We start from the raw sequence: 17,708 nt of genomic DNA on the forward strand, positions 1-17,708 counted from the left end.
GGAGGGGTCAGGGAGGGAGAGGGCGGGGCCAGAGAGGAGAGGGGCGGTGATTGGTGGAGCCAGAAAGGGGCGGGGTCAGAGCAGGGACGGGACCGGATGGGGCGGGGCCAATGAGGGAGACGGCGATTGGCGGGGCCGGAGAGGGGCGGGGCCAGATCCGGGGCCGGATCGGATGGGGCGGGGCCAAGGAGGGGGCGGCGATTGGCGGAGCCAGAGGGGGGCGGGGCCAACGCGGGGACAGGATCAGATGGGGGCGGGGCCAAGGAGGGAGGAAGAGGGCGGGGCCAGTGAGGAGCGAGATGGCGATTGGCCGGGCCAGAGAGGGGGCGGGGCCAGAACCGTGGCAGGATCGGATGTGGGCGTGGCCAGGAAGGTAGGAAGAGGGCGGGGCCAGTGAGGAGAGAGACAGCGATTGGGGGTCAGAGAGGGGGCGGGGGCCTAGGGGCGTGTCCAGAGAGGAAGGGAGGGGCGGGGCCAGGAGGAGAGAGACGGCGATTGGCGGATCCAGAGAAGATGCCCGGCCAACGAGGGGCGGGGCCAGATCCGGGACGGGACCGAATGGGGCGGGGCCAAGGAGAGGGTGGGGTCGGGGAGGAGAGAGGCGGTGATTGGAGAGGCCTGAGAGGGGGCGGGGCCAGAGAGGAAGAGGGGGCGGGACCAAAGAGGGGCGGGACCAAAGAGGGGCGGGGCCAGATAGCGAGGGAGGGGGCGGGGCCAGGAGGAGAGAGACGGCGATTGGCGGGGCCAGGAAGGGGCGGGGCCAGAGAGGAAGAGGGGGCGGGGCCAGGCGGAGAGCGACGGCGATTGGAGGGGCCGGAGAGGGGGCGGGGCCAGAGAGGAAGAGAGGGGCGGGGCTAGGCGGAGAGCGACGGCGATTGGCGGGGCCAGAGAGGTAGGGAGGGGGCGGGGCCAGAGAGGTAGGGAGGGGGCGGGGCCAGAGAGCGAGGGAGGGGGCGGGGCCAGGAGGAGAGACGGCGATTGGCGGGGGCCAGACAGGGGGCGGGGCCAGAAAGGAAGAGGGGGCGGGGCCAGGAGGAGAGAGACGGCGATTGGCGGAGCCAGAGAGGAGGCCCGGCCAACGAGGGGCGGGGCCCGAGCCGGGACGGGACCGGATGGGGCGGGGGCGTGGCCAGGGCGGAGCGAGGGCGGTGGGCGTGGCCACGGGGTCACGTGTGCGACCCCCTCCCCGGCCGGCCGCGCAGGCCCCGCAGTCGGCCTGGAGGGCGGCGGAGCGGCAGCAGCGGGAGGAAGCTCAGCATGGCGGCGGCGGCGGCGGCGATCGGGAGCGGGAGCGGGAGCGGGAGCGGCCGGGAGAGCGAGGACGGGGCCGGCCGGGACGTCCGAGTGCTGCAGAGCCTCCGCGGAAAGATCTGTGAGCAGCGGGTCGGGGTCGGGGCCGGGGCCGGGGCCGGGCAGGAAATGGCGGGCCGCTCCCGGGCTCCGCTTCCAGGCTGCGGGGGGCCGGGGGGCTCCGCCCCACCCTCCCTCCGGCTGTCGAGGAGCCTCTGCCCCCATCTGGGTGTGGCCCCCGGCCCGCCGTCCGTTCGTCTCCCTCTCTCTCGCTCTGTGTGCGTGTTTAGCGTGGCTTCGTTCATGCCATCGTCCTTATCGAGCGCCCGCTGGGTGCAGAGCGCTGCCCTAAGCGCTCGGAAGGGCCGGTTGGGCCCCAGGGGGAGACCTCCCTGCCCCCCGCCGGGCTCCGGAGGGGGACGCGGCCAGCGGTGCCATCAAAATACATCCCTATTCAGTCAATCGTACTTATTGAGCGTCTACTAGGTGCAGAGCACTGGCCTAAACGCTTGGAAGGGAGAGTGGGGCAACACAGAGACCATCCCTGCCCCGCCGCGGGCTCACAAGAGACAGCAAAACGAGGAAACGGGCAGCAGTGCCTTCAAAATACATCCCTATTCATTCAATCGTACTTATTGAGCGTCTACTAGGTGCAGAGCACTGTCCTAAACGCTTGGAAGGGACAATTGGGCAACAGAGAGACCATCCCTGCCCCGCCACGGGCTCACAAGAGACAGCAAAACGAGGAAACGGGCAGCGGTGCCATCAAAATACATCCCTATTCATTCAATCGTATTTATTGAGCGCCTACTAGGTGCAGAGCACTGGCCTAAACGCTTGGAAGGGAGAGTGGGGCAACAGAGAGACCATCCCTGCCCCGCCACGGGCTCACAAGAGACAGCAAAACGAGGAAACGGGCAGCAGTGCCATCAAAATACATCAATATTCATTCAATCGTATTTAGTGAGCGCTTATTGGGTGCACTGGACTAAGCGCTTGGAAAGTACAATTAGGCAACAGAGAAAGAATCCCTACCCAACAACCGGCTCCCGGTCTGAAAGGGGGAGACAGACGTTAGAACAAAACATGCAGTCGTATTTATTGAGCGCTTACTGGGTGCAGAGCACTGGACTAAGCGTTTGGAAGGGACGATTCGGCCCCAGAGAGAGACCATCCCGGCCTCACAACGGGCTCACAGTCTAGAAGGGGGGGGAGACAGACGACAAAACGAATAGGCAGCAATACCATCAAGATAAATAAAATCATATATCAAGAAGGGGCGTGGCTCCGTGGAAAGAGCCCGGCCTTGGGAGTCAGAGGTCGTGGGTTCGAATCCCGGCTCCGCCACTTGTCAGCTGGGTGACTTTGGGCAAGTCGCTTCAACTTCTCTGGGCCTCAGTGACCTCATCTGTAAAATGGGGATGAGGACTGTGAAGCCCCACGTGGGACAACCTGATCACCTTGTATCTCCCCCCCAGCGTTTAGAACAGTGCATGGCACATAGTAAGCGCTTAACAGATACCATCATTATTATTATTATTATTATTATTATTATTAGTGTGTGTGTGTGTATTTTGTGGGTCTGTTTTTGTCTGGCCGGCCTTGTCGAGTGTGGGTGGGCAGGGATTTGGGGGTCTGGGGCTGTCTTCTGCGTCTGCCTATAATAATAATAATGATAATAACAATGATAAGCAATAATGATGATATTTGTTAAGCGCTTACTATGGGCCACGCACTGCCCTCGGTGCTGGGGAAGATCCAAGGTAATGAGGTTGTCCCACGTGGGGCTCAGGTTCCTGCATTTTGTGGGTCAGGGCCTATTATGTTCCTGGTGTCTGTGTATTTGATTAATAATAATAATGATAATAATGATGGTGTTTCTTAGACACATAAACTTGAGCCAGAGCCAGACCCGCCAGAACACTCCCCCACACAAACACGTGTGGGTCTGGGCCCGTCGAGTTCCTGGTGTCTGTGTAGACGATTAATAATAATGGCCATAATGATGGTGTTGCCTTAGCGCTTTCTATGTGCCAAGCACTGTTCTAAGCACTGAGGTAGGTATAGGGAAATCAGGTTTTTCCACGTGGGGCTCATAGTCTTCATCCCCTTTTAGTCTTCATCCCCTTTTTCATTCATTCACTCGTGTTAACCGAGTGCTGACTGTGTGCAGAGCACTGTACTAAGCTCTGGATTAGCATTTGACGGATGAGGGAACTGAGGCACAGAGAAGTGAAGTGACCTGTCCAAAGTCACACAGCTGACAAGTGGCAGAGGTGGGATTAGAACCCACGGCCCCTGACTCCCAAGCCCGGGCTCTTTCCACTAAGCCAGGCTTCTTTCATTCATTCATGCAATTGTATTTATTGAGCACTTACTGTGTGCAGAGCACTGTACTAGGTTCTTGGAAAGTACAATTTGGTAACAGATGATCTAACAAGTCTCAAAGAATAAAGAGATGTGGCTGTGTTTCCCTGGTGTTCCAGGCTTGTGTGTGCATGCACGTGTGCCATTCGATGGTATTTATTTAGCGCTTCCTCGGTTCGTATGCCCGAGCCTGTTTCATGTTTCCGTGTGGCTGCATCCGCTCTGTTTGTCAGCGTGTACCTTTCTGTGTGTCTCAGCCTGTCACATGTTTCCGTGTGGGGTGAGGCTGGGTTTGTCTTACGTTTGTGGGTGTGGATGGTTTGTCCTGGGTTTGTGGAGTATGTCTGGGTCTGACTCATGTTTCTATGTCTTCGTGGGTCCCTCGTGTTCGTGTGGGTGCGTGTTTTGGTGTGTCTGGGTCCGGCTCATGTTTGTGTGTGTTAGTGTGTCTCTCGTGTTTGTGTGTGTTAGTGTGTGTCTCATGTTTGTGAGGGTGTTTTGGTGCGTCTGGGACCGTCTCTGCATCTGTGGCCGCCTCTGTGTGTGTTAGTGTGTCTGGTGTTCGTGTGTGTGTTTTGGTGTGTTTGGGTCTGGCTCATGTTTGCCTGTGTTAGTGTGTCTCTCATGTATGTGTGTGTGTTTTGATGTGTCCGGGACTGTCTCTGCCTCTGTATGTGTGTGTTAGTTTGTCTCTTGTGTTTATGTGTGTGTGTGTTTTGGTGTGTCTGGGACTGTCTCTGCCTCCGTGTCTGACTCTGTATGTGTGAGTTAGTGTGTCTCTCCTGTTCATGTGTGTGTTTTGGTGTGTTTGGGTCTGGCGCGTGTTAACGTGTCTCTCGTGTTTGTATGTCTGTTTTGGTGTGTCTGGGACTGTCTCTGCCTCCGTGTCTGACTCTGTAGGTGTGAGTTAGTGTGTCTCTTGTTCATGTGTGTGTTTTGGTGTGTTTGGGTCTGGCTCATGTTTGTGTGTGTTAGTGTGTGTCTCATGTTGGTGTGTATCTGGGACTGTCTCTGCCTTTATATGTGTGTGTTAGTATGTCGCTTGTGTTTATGTGTGGGTGTTTTGATGTGTCTGGGACTGTCTCCGCCTCCGTGTCTGATTCTGTAGGTGTGAGTTAGTGTGTCTCATGTTTGTGTGTGTGTTTTGGTCTGGCTCATGTTTGTGTGTGTGTTTTGGTGTGTCTGGGACTGTCTCTGCATCCGTGACTGACTCTGTATGTGTGAGTTAGTGTATCTCGTGTTCATGTGTGTGTTTTGGGGTGTTTGGGTCTGGCTTATGTTTATGTGTGTTAGTGTGTGTCTCATGTTGGTGTGTGTGTGTTTTGGTGTGTCCGGGACTGTCTCTGCCTCTGTATATGTGTGTTGGTATGTCTCTTGTGTTTATGTGTGTGTGTGTTTTGGTGTGTCTGGGACTGTCTCTGGATCCGTGTCTGTGAGTCTGGGTCTGCCTCTGTGTTTCTTGGTCTCTCTGTCAGAGTCACAGATGTCGGGGAGTGCGTGCGTGTTTGTGTGTGGGATCTGTGAGTGTTTGCAAGTGTGTGTGTGTGAGAGAGAGACAGATAGACACTGTGGCAAGAAGTTTGAGTGCTGAGTTGATCGGTCAAATGCTCTGGCAGAGCAATGGGCCTCAGGCAGCCTCGGAATAAAGGCTGGGCTGAATGGAGTGTGTGAAACTGCCCTTTAGGTTGTTGGAAAGGGAGTGACACTCTGTCAGCACCTGTAAATTCCCACAACCTGCTGCAGTTGAAACTCGAAGGACGACAGCGGGACTGACAGTGCTGCAAAGCAACTAGGGAGAAGCAGGATGTGGTAGCTTCCTGAGCGTCTCAGAACACGGTCATGTAAAACCCGTGCAGAACCTACTTATTTCCTTTCTGACGCATTTAATCACTACTCTGGGGAGCACTGTTTGACCGGCGCTGAACGTTCACGAAACGTGCCTAGCGCGGTTACGGGCAAAATCGCAGAACAGATTTAGTTTTTAAAGATGGATCTTTGAATGCCCGGCGGCTCAGAATTTTCAAAGGGTAAGCATGTTTCGGACCATAAGATCATGGCAGGAACATACACACACAGGGACCCCCCACCCTCCCACCACTGACCACCCACACATGTAACCCCATCCCGATGTGTACATAGTCGTACGCAGTCGTGCCCAGACATGGCCCATGATCTCAGGGACCCGTTTTCTTAAAAGATTCTAGGGATCAAGAAAGATTCCACAACCGCCCTTTCTAGTATATTGTACTGTCTGGTCTCTATGGCAGATAGTAAGTCCTTTCTTAGGCGCCTCCAAAGTCCCTTCTGCCTCAGTTTGAAGCCTATTTCCTTGAGTTTGGGCCTCGTTGGGCACGGAGAGCAGCTGATCATTGTCGTCATAAAATTTTGCCGTAGTCGTAAAGACAGTTAAGAGTCACTTTTTTAGCCTTCTCTTCCCCGGGCTGAGTAATCACAGGGTGTGTAGAGGAAGCCTCTGCAACCACCTTAAAGACAGAGACGTAAAAGAGATGTTCTTCCCTCTGCCAGGTCGAATGACGCGGTTGTCTATCGAATCCACTCAAATGGTTGGACGTGGTCAATTAATGGTTCCCATAAAGGCACAAGTGGGCACCTCACACGGAGTGAAAATTATGGATAAGTGTTCCGAGTCACTAGATATTGTGCCTCCATGCATTGTGTGTGTGTTTGTTTATCCCTCACGGGACCTTTTTTAAAAAGAATATATGTATAAAAGGAACAGGGTGAAGCCTGTCTACCAGCTCTGTTGTATTGTACTCTCCCAAGCACTTAGTACAATGCTCAGCACACAGTAAGTGCTCAGAAAATACCATTGATGAAGAGGGGTAGATGTTTGACGGTGTCCAATCTACCTTGTCTTTTAGCGCATAGTAAGTACTTCATAAGCACTGTTATTATGAGACATTATGATAAATGGCGTGGTTTAGTGGAAAGAGCCCAGGCTGGGGAGTCAGAGGTCGTGGGTTCTAATCCCGGCTCCGCCACTTGTCTGCTGTGTGGCCTTGAGCAAGCCACTTAACTTCTCTGTGCCTCAGTTACCTCATCTGTAAAATGGGAAATAAGACTGTGAGCCCCACGTGGAACAACCTGATTATCTTGTATCCACCCCAGTGCTTAGAACAGTGCTTGGCACGTAGTAAGCACTTAGTAAATACATAATAATTATTATTATTGTTTTATTACAATGATGATGTTGATTATTATTACTGATTTTGCCAGTCTGAAGGGATTTTGCTGGGCACGAGGACACTCACTTCTCACTTCCCATCTCCGTGAGCTTCTCACCATTATAGTCTGGGGAAAGCCCGGAGAACTGAACCGTGAATGGAGTAGGCTGACCTGCACTTTTAATTGTGAGAAATTCAGACGACTTGATTTTAGTAGCAACGTGTTAAAGAAAATAGGCCATATGGGAGCAGTTAAGCAGGCAGGAAAATTGCAGTCCAAATTCTGCCTCGTTGGATTCTGTTTCGTTCTTTAAAATGAAAATGTCTGCTTCACGAGTTGGCCTGGAGCCGTCCCGCCCCACCTTAGAAGTCGGTGTCCCCCTTCCCCCAATCTGTCTCCTGCGGACTGGACTGTTGGAACTGGGGGAGCTGCAGTTGTTCATAATGAGGTGCGAAGGTTTCCTCTCTGATCCTTTACTGGCAGGGACCTCTTACCTATCCATTTAGTATCCAGAGAGTGGGGAAAAAGAGGGTTCCCCTTATGCCCTGGATGTTTGCTCCATGTGTCCTTTGCCATCATCATTGGTAGCATTTATTGCACACCCACTGTCCATCAGTTGATAATAATTATAATAATAATAATGTTGGTACTTAAGCTCTTACTATGTGCGAGCATTATTCTAAGTGCTGGGGTAGATACAGGGTAATCAGGTTGTCCCACGTGAGGCTCACAATCTTAATCCCTATTTTACAGATGAGGTAACTGAGGACGGAGAAATTATGGTATTTGTTGAGCATTTACTATTTGCCAAGTGCCTGGGTAGATACAAGGTAATCAGGTTGGACACAGTCCCTGTCCCACATGGTGCTTACATTTTACGAATGAAGGAACTGAGGCACAAAGGAGTAAAGTGACTTGCCCAAGGTCACACAGCAGACAGATGGCAGAGCTCGGATTAGAACCCACCTCCTCTGACACCCGGGCCCGCGCTCTTTCCACTGGAAAGTGGTCTTTCCTGAGGCCACGCTGGTGTAGATTGAGCATCCACTGTGTACAGAGCACTGTACTAAGTGCTTAGGAGAGGACAGTGAATAGGTAGACAGAACATCGCCCACAAGGAGCTTATGTGCAGAGCACGGTCCTAAGACCTCGGGAAAGTACGATGGAGACAAAGGACTCAAGCCATGTCCATCTGCCAAATTCTAATTTAGAGCAAGGGGAAAGGGTAGGCTGAGCGTGAAGAGTCCAAAGTCTAGGAGATGCCTCCGCCTGCCGGGGCCCTGAGCAATTGGGCAAACCCTCTTCCCTACAATCTGGACCACATTGAAACCCACTAGGCTGGGGGAAGGTTCACAGCCTCTCCTCGGAAATCCCATCTTCCAAGTGGCCATTTCCCAAGCCCCACCCTGAATCACCTGCAAGACTCAGGTCACCCGAGAAAGTGGGTAAATAATGAGGACTTGGGGTTTTTCCGTGGGCAACTGGGGACCCAGATCCACACTTGCAGTTGAGCCCTGAAATTCTCCGGGGCTTCACCAGTCAACTGCTGGTCTCGTGCAGGGATGGGTCCCATGGATCCACAGCGGTTGGGTCCAGCCCCCTGGGAGAGGAAGGGGCAGAGCCCCGCTGGCTGACTGTGGGTGGGCACCCCTCGGTGCCCTCCCTCAGGGCTGCCGCCTCCTGGGCCGCTCACCCCCATGGGGGCCACCTGGGGCTCCGGAGAATTGCCCCATTGAGACACGTTCTGTCTTTTCCTGTTAGCTAATGTGCTCCAGAAACTGTCTCTGCCTTGTAGTATATTAATTCAGGCTGCTTCTCAGAAATCCCCCCTCATGCATCAGGGGGTTCTGGCCCATCGGACTACACCCTGTCACCGGGCCTGAGGTGTAGAAGAAGAGTTCGGGAGAGAGCCAGCCGTCAGGAGTGACAGGAGGAATGGGGAGAGACCGAATCATGGAGAGCTAGCCGGTGGGAGGCCGGGAAAGCCAGAATCCTCATGGTCGCGTCTCTCTCCAGCCCTCAAACCTCTCTCCTCAGCTCCTCTGGCCCAGGGCTAGGTGGCTGAAAAACCCACCCTTCCTCCCAGTATTCGACCCGAGTCTTCAGGGAGAAGGTACTGTTAAATGGGGAAGCAGCATGGCCTAGTGGCAAGAGTACAGTCTTGGGAGTCAGAGGATGTGGGTTCTAATCGCGACTGGGCTGCTTGTCTGCTGTGTGACCTTTGGCATGTCACTTCACCTCTCTAGGCCTCCGTTACCTCACCTGGAAAATGGGGATTAAGACTGGGAACCCCATGTGGGACAGTAACTGTGTCCAACCTGATTAGCTCGTAACTACCCCAGCGCTTAGGACAGTGCCTGGAACATAGTAATTGCTTAGCAAATACCATAATAATAATAAAATCCACGCTTTGCTGCGGCATGGTTTTCAAATGGTGCCAGAGGGCCCTAGAACTGTGTTCATTCATGCAATTGTAATTATTGAGCACTTATGGTGTGCAGAGCGCTGTACTAAGCATTTAGAAGAGTACAGTAATAGACACATTCCCTGCCCACAGCAAGCTTACAGTCTCTTAGGGGCTCTCTGTCATCAGTACTAGTAGCCCCTATCAAACCTGCTAGCCAACACTTGGCATCCAATGCTTGCCGGGCCACTGAAGTGGGAGGGACAGAGGGAAGGGCCAATGCCTGGACTTCTAGGGTAATGCTCTCTTTGATTCTTCCCTGGGGGCTGCTGGTTTTGATACCGTTGATCAGCTCATCTTCTGCTTAGGATTGAGGGTCCTACTTCTTAGAACATTGATTGAAGAATCAGCACATTAGTAGAGTTTTAGAGGTTTTGTACCAAAGAATGATTTAATCTAAAGTAGACTTAGGTTTTTATAAATACACGAGACGGTCTAATTTCACTGAAGCCAAAGGACTTCATAATTTTTGAGTTATATAAGGGTGGAGAGAGAAACCGGCAAATAAAAAAATCAGTTTCCCTCCATAATTTGAAATGAAGAGAAGTAGCATGGCATAGTGGAAAGAGGATTGGCCTGGGGTCAGAGGACCTGGGTTCTAATTCCTGCTCTGCCATTTGTCTGTTGTTTGACCTTGGACAAGTCACTTAACTTCTCTGGGCTTTGGTTCCCTCATCTGCAAAATGGGGATTCAGTACTAGTTCTCCCACTTAGATTGGGACCCGATTATCTGGTGTCTATCCCAATGCTTACTACAGTGCTTAAGACATAATAAGCCCTTTAACAAATGCAATATTATTGTTATTGTTGTTATTATTTAAAATATGAGCTTTGAGAAAGCTGCTAGATTCATGTTTCTGGTAGCGGGGAATTGAGAAAAAGTGGCAGGGAAGAAGATGGTATGTGTTATTCGAAGGGAGACAGGAGGTAGGCCAAGATTAGCTTGTGGAGTTTTATTGACCAAGGAGAGTCCCTTAGAACACCATTCTGAAATGAATTGAATTGTCTCCAATCAATCAATGGTATTTATTGAGTGCTTGTTATGTGCAGAGCTCCCTACTAAGAGCTTGGGAGAGTACAGTGCACCTGAGTTAGCAGACGCGTTCCCTGCCCAGAACGAGCTTAAAGTCTAGAGGGGGGAGGCAGACATTATTGTAAGTGAGTAATTTATAATATATAATTTAAAGGTATGTACATACTGTGGAGTTGAGGGTGGGGTGACTATCAAACGCCCAAAGGTCACAGATCCAAATGCACAGGCCACAGCAGTAGAAACAGGGGAAGAGTTGGGGAAAGGAGGGCTTAATTGGGAAAGGCCTCTTGGAGGAGATGTGACCTTTAATAAGTCTTTGAAGGTGGGGAGAGTGATGGTCTGGCATAAATGGAGGGGGAGGGGAGGGCGAGGCAAAGGGGAGGATGTGGGCAAGGGGTCGGCGGTGAGGTAGACGAGATCGGAGCACAGTGAACTGTCTAGACCGTGAGCTTCACGCGTGCATTCCCCTGCTACTTTAGGATGCAGTTTTCTGTGTTAACATGCTTCAGTCCAAAACCCTTTGTAAAACTTCTAATCATTTAGAATATTCATCATAGTCTGAGCTAGATTTAGAAAGGATCATGAAACTGGAAAGTGGTCTGAAGGGAAATGGGTGCTTTGCTCGAGGATGTCGGGCAATGATATACTTCATTTTTAACCTGTAAAGTAGGGGCAGAATGATTTACAAGTATTCATTAATTAAGGAGTTGAAACTGTTAAGACAAGTACCAAATCCGAAAAATGTAAAACACTAAAACCAAATATAGTGTAGACTTCATGCAAGCCCAGGTGGTGTTTTCGAAGCCGGTTCATTCATTACTATTGCTTTCAGATAAATGGAAATTCCATGTGTTAAAGAGAATGTGCGTGAGATGAATCTTTTTGACATTTGTTACAGACAAGTGTACATCAGAATTTATGTCCTACCACCTGTTAACATCGTGTTGCTAGCCACTTGTTCTCCTTTTTAGGATTTATGAGCACACCTTAAAAATGCCTCAAATTCTTCCTTTGTCCCCCCAGGGGAGATTGCTGACTGGTGATATACATCAGTGATCATTTCTTTCGGCTAAGTTTGTCCTAAGCAGTCATTCAACTCGGTTCTCCTGAAATCACTTGATTGTTCCTTTTTCTAAAAAATCCAAAAGGCGAATATGAATACTTGCCGAATAGTACCAGTACCGGGTTGATTTTTACCATACATCCAATTTTCTGATGCAGGGGCTTCGTTTTTGCAAACTCCTCGGTGAGGAAAGTTTGTGCTGGTGTCTTCTCCTTTCCCACGCTGTGCACCCACCTGCTAAATGTCACTTCCAGTAGTAATAGTATTTATTGAGCTCTTCCTGGGTGCAGAGGCACTGAACTAATCGCTGCCACGCTGAGGAGGGCTGCATCCAAAAGGGTTCGCATTGTCAGACGGATGGCTCCTAATTCCCCAACAGCACTCTAGCCAAAATGCCAAGAGAAAACATCCGTTTAGGCACAGCTGAATGTAGTGCCCAAACAGAGTCATTACATGAGTGAGAAATACCACGCCAGTTAGTCAGTCGTATTTATTGAGCCCTTACTGTGTGCAGAGCACTGTAAAAAGTGCTTGGGAGGATGCAATATAACAATAAACAGACACATTCCCTGCCCACAACGAGTGTACACATAAGGGTCTGAAGCCAGTGTGGAGTGTTTGGGTGAAAGAGTCACTTAACTTTGAATCCAGCTACTTTAGTTAAGCTATTAGTATTTTACTTAGCTAGGTCTAGCTGGCCAATGAGTTAGATGAGCCCGTCCAAACCGACTACTCTTCAACCGGCTATTCTTATTATTCAATTACTGTCCCTGCTTTCAAAGCCTTATTGAAGGCATATCTCTAGGAGGCCTTCCCTGACTAAGCCCTCCTTTCCTCTTCTCCCACTCCCTTCTGCATCATCCTGACTTGCTGCTTTATTCATCCCCACTCCCAGCCCCACGGCACTTAAGTACTTATCTGTAATTTATTTATGTATAGTAATGTCTGTCTCCCGCTCTAGACTGTAAGCTCCCGTGTGCAGGAAATGTCTGTTATATTGTTATATTGTACTCTCCCAAGTGCATAGTATAGTGTCCTGCACACAAGCGCTCAATAAATATGGTAGACTGACCCACTATCTTAAACTGGCTAGTCTTAGGAGTAGAGAGGCGACCGACGGGGGAGAAGGCTGGGGGAGAAGGCTGGTGAAGAAACAAGAACCGGAAAAGATAACCCAAATGGGTTCCTTGGTTTGTTTTATTTGTTTCTTTTTTATAGAACTTATTAAGGATTTATTATGTGTCAAGCCCTATTCTAAGCACTGGGGTAGGTTCAGATTATTTGGGTCGGTCACAGTCCCTGGTCCACATGGGGCTCAGGGTCTAAGGAGGAGGGAGGATAGGTGTCGAATCCACATTTTGCAGATGAGGGAACCGAAGCCCAGAGCAGCGTAGTGACTTGCCCGACGTCACACAGTAGGCAAGCAGTGGATCTGGGAATAGGACCCGCATCCTCTGACTCTCAGGCCCGGGCTCTTTTCACTAGACCACGCTGCTTCCCAGTGATGAAAATTGGTTTTCTGCAGTTGGGAAGTCTCAAGTTAGTTTATTCTTTTCTTGAAGGAACTTGTCGGTCTATTTTTATGGAGCACCTTGTGTGTTTAGAGCCCCGTACTAAGTGCTTGGATGAGTTCAGTAGAGGCAGTAGGCAGGATTCCTGCCCTCAAGGAGTGTATAATCTAGCAGGGGAAAGGGACACTAAAATAAGTTACAGATAGGAGGAAGGAGGAAATGGATTGGTAGGTGAGCCAGCCAGCATAATAATCAGCCCTGAGCAGTGGGGAGTTCTTGGCTCTTTACTTTGTTGTTTTAGATGGAGTCAAGCTCCTTGCTGTAGCCTGCCAGTTCACATGGTTTATAGCAGTGCTAGACAAAAATCACTTTGATTTTTTTTTTTTTAATGGAAATTTGGCAGCAAGCTCATTGTAACCCCGGCCTCCGGTTTCTGCCCTATCGAAGGGGAAGTTGAATCGTCTGTGATAGTTAATTTTGAAAAGTAGCCGTGCAGGGAACAATTTTAATAAGCAGTTTTGCCACATACCAGGGTGCCTTTTAGAAATTACAGCCACGTATTAGGCAATGCAGCGGATGAACTAATGAGCTTTCATAGCAATTAAGTCGATTGTAGTTTTTTTATAAGCTCCTAAGTATTGTTTACAAGATAAATTGCAACTTCCATAAACTCGTAGGCAAATGATTTTTTCAGTGAAAAATGCTGAACAAAAATCAGAGCTCTAAATCCATTAAATAATTCTGCTTTTCTAGGGATTTACTCCTATTTGCATGGAGACTTTCACATCTCAAAGAAGTTCGGCACCCTTAAACTCGCTATACCCTGAGACTGTTGGGTTGAAAATAAAAGTTAAAACTTCAGAGCTGGAGACCTTCATCCACCTTTGGTTTGTCCCAGTATGCCAACATTGCACTTGGATCTGTACCCTTCACTCACCCTTCCCTCGGCCTCACAGCACTTAGGTCCATATCCGTAATTTAGTTATTTATATTAATGTAATAATAATAATGTTGGTATTTGTTAAGCGCTTACTATGTGCCGAGCACTGTTCTAAGCGCTGGGGTAGACAAAGGGGAATCAAGTTGTCCCATGTGGGGCTCACAGTCTTAATCCCCATTTTACAGACGAGGGAACTGAGGGACAGAGAAGTTAAGTGACTTGCCCACAGTCACACAGCTGACAAGTGGCTTACAAGTGGCTTACAAGTGGCTGACAAGTGACAAGTAATTTATTTATTTATATTAATGTCCATCTCCTCCTCTAGACTGTGAGTTTATTGTGGGCAGGGAACAGCTCTGCCAACTCTGTTATATTGTAATAATAATTAGTTAATGTTAACTAATATGTTATATTATCCTGCAACCTTGGTGTCATCCTTGACTCAGCTCTCTCATTCACCCCACATATCCAATCCCTCACCAATGCCTGCCGGTCTCACCTTTACAGTATCGCCAAGATCCACCCTATCGTCTCCATCCAAATGGCTACCGTGCTGGTACAAGCTCTCATAATATCCTGAATGGATTATTGTGTTAGCCTTCTCTCTAATCTCCCTTCCTTCTGTCCCTCCCCGCTCCAGTCTATTCTTCATTCCACTGCCCGGATCATCTTCCTGCAGAAATGCTCTGGGCATGTCACTCTCCTCCTTGAAAACCTCCAGTGGTTGCCTATCGACCTCCGCCCGAAACAAAAACTCCTCACTCTGAGTTTCAAGGCTCTCCATCCCCTTGCCCCCACCTACCTCACCTCCCTTCTCTCTTTCTACTGCCCACCCCGCATGCTCGGCTCTTCTGCCGCTCACCTCCTCACAGCCCCTCATTCGCACCTGTCCTGCCGTCGACCTCGTCGACCTCTGGCCCACATTCTACCGCTGTCCTGGAATGCCCTCCCTCCTCCCATCGGCCAAACTGTCTTCCCCTCTTCAAAGCCCTACTGAGAGCTCACCTCTTCCAAGAGGCCTTCCTAGACTGAGCTTCCCCTCCCCCCCGCTCCTCCTCCACTCTCTGCTCCTCCCCCTTCTCCCTTCACCTCCCCTCAGCCGAGCCCCCCTTTCCCTTCTCCTCCCCCTCTCCTCACCCCACCCTCTGCTCCTCTCCCTCCCCCCTCCCTCCCTTCCCCTCCACACTGTCCTCATGTGTGTATATTATTTATTACCCTATTTATTCTGTTAATGAGATGTGCATTCCCTTGATTCTATTTATTGTGATAATGTTCTTTTGTTTTTATTTTGTTCTGTTTTGCTTTGCTGTCTGTCTCCCCCTGTTAGACTGTGAGCCCATCATTGGGCAGGGATTGTCTCCATCTGTTGCTGAATTGTACATTCCAAGTGCTTAGTACAGTGCTCTGCACATAGTAAGCGCTCAATAAATACTATTGAATGAATATATATTTAACTATGTTAAATAATAATGTTATTTAAGTGCTTTCTATGTGCCAAGCACTGTTCCCAAGTGCTTAGTACAGTGCTGAGCACACAGTAAAGCACTCAATAAATAGCATTGATTGATCGGCATTTTCTGGGATAATAATAATGGCATTTCTCAAGCGCTTACTGTGTGCCAGACCCTGTACAAAGCACTGGGGTGGGTACAAGCAAATTAGGTTGGACACAGTCCCTGTCCCACCTGGGGCTCATAGTCTCAATCCTCATTTTACAGATGTAATTGAGGCCCAGGGAAGTGAAGTGACTTGCCCGAGGTGACACAGCAGACAAGTGGCGAAGATCCCATCACCTTTTGACTCCCAGGCCTATACTCTATCCACTACGCCACGCTAACCTTTACCTTTTCGTCCGTTGTTTTCTTCTTAGTGTGGTGGCCGGGGGTGGAGTAGGCAAAAGGGCAATCTTAGGAGCAAAATTGTGACACATCAGTTTTGTGTGAGTGAATATCTATGTACTTTTTTTTATGGTATTTAAGTGCTTCTTATGGCATCAGGCACTGGTCTGAGCGCTGGGATAGATACAGGTTAATCAAGTTGCACCCAGTTCCTGTCCCGCAGGAAGTATACTTATATGTAGTCTCCCATTCTCATCTTTCAGAAGAATTGAGGAAAGGAAATTTTAACCCTCTGGGATTCTCAAAGTCATCTTGCACTTTCTTGACTGATTTGGTTAGTGTACAACTTCTCTGAATTGCAGCTCACCTTGACGGTGTCGTTCCTTCACGAACCACCCTGATGACTAGCTGAATACCCCTTTCTGTGTTCCTCTCACTGCTAAATCTGTGGCTGCAGGTTAATCTAGACTTAGATGAGTTCAAAGATCAATCAGTCAGTTAATCAATAGTACTGTATTGAACCTTTATGTGCTGAGCGCATGGAAAAGTACAATACAGCAGAGTCGGTAGCTGCATTCCCTACCCACAAAGAGAGGACATCAGCTATCACTTTGGTTTTCTTTAGTCTGGGAAGCTAGAGTTATGTCATAAAATATAGTCTCTTCTTTGGCACGAAGAATAATTTCCACTGTCGATTGCATTTTGTTTGGTTCTGTAAAGCAAACTTGGGAAACCGATAGCACTTCTGTGACTTAAGAGATGAGTTATCAATTGTTGATTCAGAAGCTGCCTGTGGAAAAGCCCTGATCCGTTGGAACTGTGTGCATCTGAGTCTAATTCCAGATTGTCCAGTGGGGGATTTGGCTCTGTCATTGCAGGTGGGGACCACTTAGCCAAGCAAGTGGTCTTATGGTTTTTTATTTTCATTTTTAAAGCATCTTTCAACCTGCCCAAGGACAGAGTAATTCAATAAGGTGACATCGGAAGTGGGTTAGGTCAGATTGTTGCTCTTAGAGTTTGTAACAGAGAGTCGAAGCTGTCACGAAATAGTTCTGCTTTTAGACTGGAAGCTCCCTGATGGAAGGGGACCTTGTCTAATTCTTACGTAATTCTAATGGCATTTAAGTGCTTACTATGTGCCAGGCACTGTTCTAATCGCTGGGGTAGATACAAAAAAATCGTGTTGGATACAGTTTGGTTGAGTACTTATTGCACGCAGAGCACGGTATTAAGCCCTTGGGAGAGTACGGTACAATAGAGTAGGTAACCCCACTTTTCCTCATCTCCCACTCCCTTCTGCATCACCCCAACTTGTGCCCTTTGCTCTTCCCCACCCCCCCACCCCCAGCCCCACAACACTTATGTATATATCCGTCATTTTATTGATTTGTATTGATGTGTATCTTCCCCTCCCTCGACTATGAGCTCATCGGGAGCAGGGAATGTCACTGTTGTTGTATTGCACTTTCCTAAACGCATAGTACAGTGCTCTGCACCGAGTTAGTCATTAATAAATACAATTGAATGAATGTTCCCTGCCCACAGGGAGCTCACAGTTTAGAGAGAAGAAACAGACATTAAATCAATTATGGCTATGTACATGTGCTGTGGGGCTGAGGGTGGGGAGGCTATCGAGAGAAGCAGTGTGATCTAGTGGAAAGAGCATGTGCCTGGGATCTGTAACTTTATTTATCCCTTTGCTCTTCCCCTCTCCCAGCCCCAAAGCACTTTATGTACATATCTGTAATTTTATTTATTTCTATTGATGTCTGTCTCCCCGACTCTAGACTGTGAGCTCCTTGTGAGCAGGGAATTCATTCATTCATTCAGTCGTATTTATTGAGCACTTACTGCGTGCAGAGCGCTGTACTAAGTGCTTGGAAAGTAAAATTCGGTAACAAATAGAAACAGTCCCTACCCAACAACGGGCTCACAGTCTAGAAGGGAAAGCCATTGTTTATTGCTGTATTGTACTTTCCCAAGTGCTTAGTACAGTGCTTTGCACACAGTAAGCAC

The 17,708-nt window shown here is 49.3% G+C and overlaps 1 protein-coding gene across 1 annotated transcript in view; it reads left to right on the forward strand.

The window, feature by feature from the left end:
• The first annotated feature begins 1,299 nt into the window (after window positions 1–1,299).
• RASA2 (RAS p21 protein activator 2) overlaps window positions 1,300–17,708 on the forward strand; it is a 149,128-nt gene continuing 132,719 nt past the window's right edge. Inside the window, exon 1 of the mRNA XM_029067960.2 lies at window positions 1,300–1,372. The gene's annotated coding sequence lies outside the window, so the exon portion shown is untranslated. The remainder of the gene's footprint in view (window positions 1,373–17,708) is intronic.

The sequence above is a fragment of the Ornithorhynchus anatinus genome, chromosome 1 (assembly GCF_004115215.2).
Source record: "Ornithorhynchus anatinus isolate Pmale09 chromosome 1, mOrnAna1.pri.v4, whole genome shotgun sequence".
Taxonomy (NCBI): domain Eukaryota; kingdom Metazoa; phylum Chordata; class Mammalia; order Monotremata; family Ornithorhynchidae; genus Ornithorhynchus; species Ornithorhynchus anatinus.